Source organism: Xiphophorus couchianus, chromosome 24 (assembly GCF_001444195.1).
Source record: "Xiphophorus couchianus chromosome 24, X_couchianus-1.0, whole genome shotgun sequence".
Classification (NCBI taxonomy): Eukaryota; Metazoa; Chordata; class Actinopteri; order Cyprinodontiformes; family Poeciliidae; genus Xiphophorus; species Xiphophorus couchianus.
Window position 1 is genome coordinate 8,226,192 of NC_040251.1, and position 6,000 is coordinate 8,232,191.

The window sequence follows — 6,000 nt, forward strand, 5'->3', positions numbered from 1 at the left end:
AATTTTTGATGACTTTCACTTTTACTTCACTATATTTCCGAACTTAATTGCGTACTTTTACTCCGATACATTTTCAATGTGTGGTTTAGTTACTCGTTACAAAAAAGCGAGAGAGAGAAACGCAAGTGTTTTGACCCCACCTACTGATTAGCAAGTAGCAAGCAGGCTACCGAACAAAGTCGGTAGCCTACTTGCCTGGGCTTGTTCATCACCACCAATAGGATCCACCTGTTTCGCTTCTCCCATTAAACACAAAGCAAGTCTCGCAATCAGCAGCAGTCACATGGAGGAGGAGACGGAGACCACAACGACTGCATCTACGTCGGACACGGCTCCAGGGGAACCACCAGCTGGTGATGAGAGCCCATGGCCTTATTTAAACACAATATACTCTTTCGTGGGTGTTAAAGATTCGTCGTACCGCATGCAGTTTATGTTATTCCTGCCCGAAGATGTGGAAATTCTATCTTACAAAAACTCCCCGTCCAACTTGAAGAAACACATCGAGGTAACTTCTTATGAAATGGTTATAATCCTCCTGTTTCAGTAACTATAGCTTGGTCACTAGGCACTACTGTATTGTGAAACGTTGACCATAAATGAACTTTGTTTGGCATTGTTTCAGTTCCATACGTAGTGTATTTAGCTTAGGCCTAATGTTGACTGTATCAGGCTACCTAGACTCCTCTGTTCAAGGGGGACAGAAGCCATAGCAATAGCAATTTAGACTAAATTTAAAGAATATAGGAAAGGCATGCAAGTTCAAAACCAGGTTTACAGAGATGACAATAAGCTGCATTTCCCTCCCAATTCTTTTTTTCTTTTGCATAATGACCAGTTGTGTGCACCACCTACTGACTGTAGCATTGACTGATTCACTGATTTGTGAAGTAGAGTAATCGTAACAGCTCTTTTTCTTCATGTTGGCCGCATTTTCTGTACTATTTATTTTTCTCATTTTCAGCACTGACCTTACTTGAAGGGAAAACTTAAGGCTTACAAAAACTTTGTATTTTCTGTCCTGGAGGGTTTACTAAGAAGCTGGTTCAGTTGTAAAGCAGGTTAAGTTAACCTTGTGCTATAGGTAAAGCACCTAATTTTCTTAACTAAATGATGCCTGCAGGTATATCTATTAGCAGGTTTAATTTTGCCTGCACTTGGTTGGGTACATTATTTTAAGTGTATTTGACAAGTTTACCAAAATATAAAAAATGTCATTCAAACTGCATTTGCTTTGTTTTACTTTTTACTTGTACTTTTCATTACATTACTTGAGTACATCCATTTTTACAGTAATTTCCATACTTAAGTACAAGAAGTTTCAGATACTTTAAGACTTTAACTCAAGTAACATTTCAGTCAGTGACTTGGACTTTTACCAAAGTCATATTTTGGAGAGGTACTTATACTTTTACTTGACTCTGAGATTTCAGTACTTTATACAACACTGGTCAATATTCTGCTAATGTCGAAAAAACATGATTCCTCTTTGTGGTGTTTCCATTAATTAAGAACTCAATTAAAATTTCATGAGACTAAATTTGTTGACACAATGAGTTATTAAAAAGCAGGCCGTCCCATCATCCTCCTACGTCTTCTTCTTCTTCATCTTTTCCACTGGTAAAAACATCCAGGCGTTGATCATGTGACTCGTGTGATATGAAAAAAAACTTTTTCCATTGCAAACTTTTTAATCGAAAAACGTAATTTTTTTTATAAAATCGCATTGTTTCCATTAAGTGAATTTACTTTCATTATTACAATTTGCACAATTATATGATTAATGGAAACGTAGCTAGTGGGATAAAGACAGGAAGTATCCATCCATCTGTACCTGCTGTTCCCTGCAGGACATCTAACCAGGCACACACACCTGAAGGGGAATTTAAGGTAACCGTAACCTAGCAGTCATGTTTGAGGAAGCCGGGGAAAACATACAAACTTCATACTAAAAGTTCCCAGGCTGGGATTCAGAATCCTCCTGCTGCAGGGCAGCAGAGCTACTAACTGCTCCATCACGAAGCTCCAAACTGCAAAGACGGAGTGAAAAAACCAAAAGAAATGGAAACAGTGTTGATCTTTTCAGGTTGTTCTTGTTATTGTTTTTTTTTCTCTTTGGTTTAGCTTTCCCCTTCTCAGGTTTCCCCCTCACTACGTTTCCCAACATATCATTGACCTTCCAGTGTGTGTGTGTGTGTGTGTGTGTCTGGAGCCATTGGATGGAGTGTGTGGTTACCCACTGGTGTGACCAGGGACACAGGGGCACCTCTCCGCTCCCCACTCTGTCATTTAGCTCTCGCTCTGCCGTGTCAGGTCTGCTGAGCTCACTGTGAGTCTGTGGAAAAGGTGACGCATCAGATTTGAAAGATGAAGCTTTCACTACAAAATACTCCGTCTTGTTGACAAAACGATTCACAGGGATAGTCCAGATATTTGGGAGTGGGGTTATTTGGAGTTATGAACTGTAGTCACCATCATCCCTGCAGATCAGATCAGTGTGAGGGAATATTTCTGATCATTCCAGTTTCAATTTGATCAGTTTATTCAGAGGAAAATGTTTTGTTTTACATAAGACAGTAGCCACCCAATAAAAATTGTGGAATTAGATTTTTCTTACTGGTTTTGATCAGTTGGATCTCGATTTACCATCAAAACAGAATTCTTGCAGCTGTGACTCTGCATTTGCCTGAATGTTGTCTTCAAATATAGGGATGCAAACTCAGCACAAAAACCTCGCCCCAAGCCTGAACCATTTCTGAGACCGACAGCTGAATCTGCTGGAATGAAATTTGCTCTTGGGAGACCACAAACTCCAGGTTTCCGCTCCGTGAAGCGCTCTAACCGGTAAACAGGGGTAACTAAATCAGCAGGTGAAGCCGGAGAGACTGAGATGGGAAACAGATTTCATATTTTCCAGTGGAACTCTCAATGGCTTGCATCTTTATTTCTGTCTAAAATATATTCCTAATAAAATGTTTCTCATTCAAATTAGTATTTCATATGGAGCTGAAACAAATTAAAACATCTGAGAAAATATATAAAATAAAAATTAAGCCTATGCTTTTTAACATTTTATATGTATTTTATTGAGATTTCATTTGATATAGTGACACAAAGTAGTGAACAAACATAAAGTAGGAGTAAAATCATTATGGTTTTTAAGATTTTTTACAGTAAAACAGTGCAGCATGCATTTGTGCTCAGCCTGTGATATCTTGTGCCTTCAGAAGTTACTAAATTGGGTCCAGCTGTGAGTAATTCATTCCCACCACGAATCCAGCTGTGATGGCCTCTGAGCTTTGTTAGAGAACATCAGGGAACAAACAATAAAGTCAATGAACAAGATGATGAAGACTGAGGAGCGCAGCACAAAGGTCAGGGAGAAAGCTGAGGAAAAGTTCAAAGCAGGGTTTGGTTATCAAACAACAATCTGTCCGTTTCACAGAACTCAGTTCCACTTATCAACCAGTAAATGAAAATGATTCAACTACCAAACTACTCTGGAGGAGCTGCAGAGATGCAAATCTAAGGTAGGGAAAATCTGTGATGGAAAACATTTTATCTGATTTTATGTAATCAAAATATGTAAAACAGTAAGAATGGAGAAAAGCTGAGCTGAGATTCAAACACAGATATGGAAGCAAACTCATCACAGTCTGCCTTAAGCGGAGCTAAAGAGCTAAGAAAGCAAACATGATTAATTTCACTGCAAAGTTACATCATGAACCACCAAACTTTTAGATTAAAGCTCAGTTTACAATCAATAAAAAAATATGATGAGAAAATCAGGATTATGCCTCCAGAAGGTCAGACTATTGTAATATTTTGGTGTTTCTCAGTTTATTTGACAAATATTTTACAATGAAATTTGAGACTTTTTATAATCCATTAAAGGGTTACAGTTTAACCAGAGCCACTATCTTTCCTTTCTAATCCAGCATCATTTTCCCTTTCTTTGATAATAGAAACAAACAACATCCTGTCCTTAATTGTTTTTAAATTCCTTATTAAGATTTTTTTTTTTTTATCATTTTGCTAACTGTGCAGATGTCAGATAACATCTGCACAGTTGGCTGCGAGTTATGGGGAGACAAAAGGTTCTAGAAACCCAAAAACCTGAAAGCCTCCAGGAGCTGCTGTGGTTCTGGATGTGTGGTCCGCTGCTTCTTTTGGCGTGAAACGAGCTGCAATAAAAACTTGGATCTTTCAAGAAGCACAACACAGAGAGCAGAAGAAACCAAACCAGAAGCAAGCAGCGGCTGCTGCTGCATACCAGCGTTCATCAGCTGTTTTACAAATCGCTTCGCACACTACGAGACTCACTGGCATCAGTCCCCCAGTTTTTTCTTGCTTTGTTCATTTCTTTGGAGAACAGAGCTATGCTATCAGGTGCTATTCTGGTTGCCCAGACCTCCAGCTGACTCTCTTTTAAAAAAAGTAAATGAATGTAGTTATTATGAAAAAAAACCCCACCTCTATAAATGATTTGCATCTGAAATGATGGATATTTAATTTGAAAGTTCAAAGTTTGAACTGAACAGAAAATGATGCCAGTTTTCAGAACGGCCCTCTGCTGGATAAGAAAGCAAATTACTGCATTGGAGAATGAAGTAGTTATTGAAAATTACTGGAAGATGGAAAGGTGTACTTAATAAATGCATTGAAGTCTTTATGTTGTTTTTTGGCCATGTCACCAAAACTTGGATAATGAAATTTTACACTGTTGAAAAATGCATGAAAGATGTAAAACAAGGGACAATATTCTCTTAATGAACATTTCTGCAAAGAAAAATTCACCACTTGCTAAAAACATTGGTGCAACTCTACTACTCACCAATTTATGTTTTTATTAATTTATTAGATTCATTTTTAATTAAAAAACCAAATTGCCATTGTGAAATCTGAGTCTCAGCAAAAATTTCTAACACTTCTAGGTTTAAGAATAACCTGGAAAATGTTTAGTAGATAACACCCTGCATGCTGCATACGTCCCACAGGACTCAAACCTCTCTGCAGACCCACAGTTATAGCAGGTTTTAGGTTCAGAGAGCCATAAAACTCAAGTCCCAAATCATAAACTGTGGTTTTAAACTCCAAACAAGTTAAAGTCCTGTGGTTTGAGTCCACACCTGCAGGGAAATCACCACCAGCCATACAGAAAAAGTCAAAGTAACGCAGTTTGATGTTCACCGTTAGAGAAACTAAAGTGTCAGTGACTCTTTGGACTCTCCTTCCAGTTTGAGAAGCTAACGTCACAACATTTTAGTTCTCTAGACGATGTGATTTAAGCCATACGTAATTTTGGGCAGTAGGGAAAAAGAAATAAAAACATATAATGAAAACACTTAAAGCATATTCAAGTGGTATTTTGGTCCTGGTTTGGTCCCATCCAAAGGCCGGGGTTAGAAGCCATAAGAGCTCCGAGAAAGATCCAGGTTTTTATTGCTACTTTGCTGAAGCCAAGAGAGGTCCACCAGACCAAAGACTGACCTGAAGTCTTGGCAGCAAATTACAGTTTGTGAGAGAATGGCTCATTTAGATCACAACAAATGGTTTTTATTTCTGACAGAATCAAATATAAATATATAAATATATATCACTCAGTCACAACACGTTTCTCCCCAGTATTTCAGACGCCTGTTTTTTTGCAAATAGTTTTTTTTCATTGTGTGTCTGAATTAGTTGCCTCCAGAACACAAACAGAACTATCCAGAACGTCACGACGCTCCTCAGTGCTACTGTCAGACCTACCTCACCTTTTACAGAAATAAACAAACATCCTGATTATGGATGAAGATTTATGTTAAGAACATCACATTAAAAGGTAGAAAAGCTTTGAAATTATTTATCTTGATTACATTGTTTTACCTCAATATTTTCTGGTATTTCAACAGGAGTGTTTAGACTTTTTCTATTCACTGTGTCTCTGTTTGAGCTCTGTGTTTTGGGCAATAAATGAATTGTGTGTCCTTATGCCTCAGCCTTCCTTTGCAGTCATTA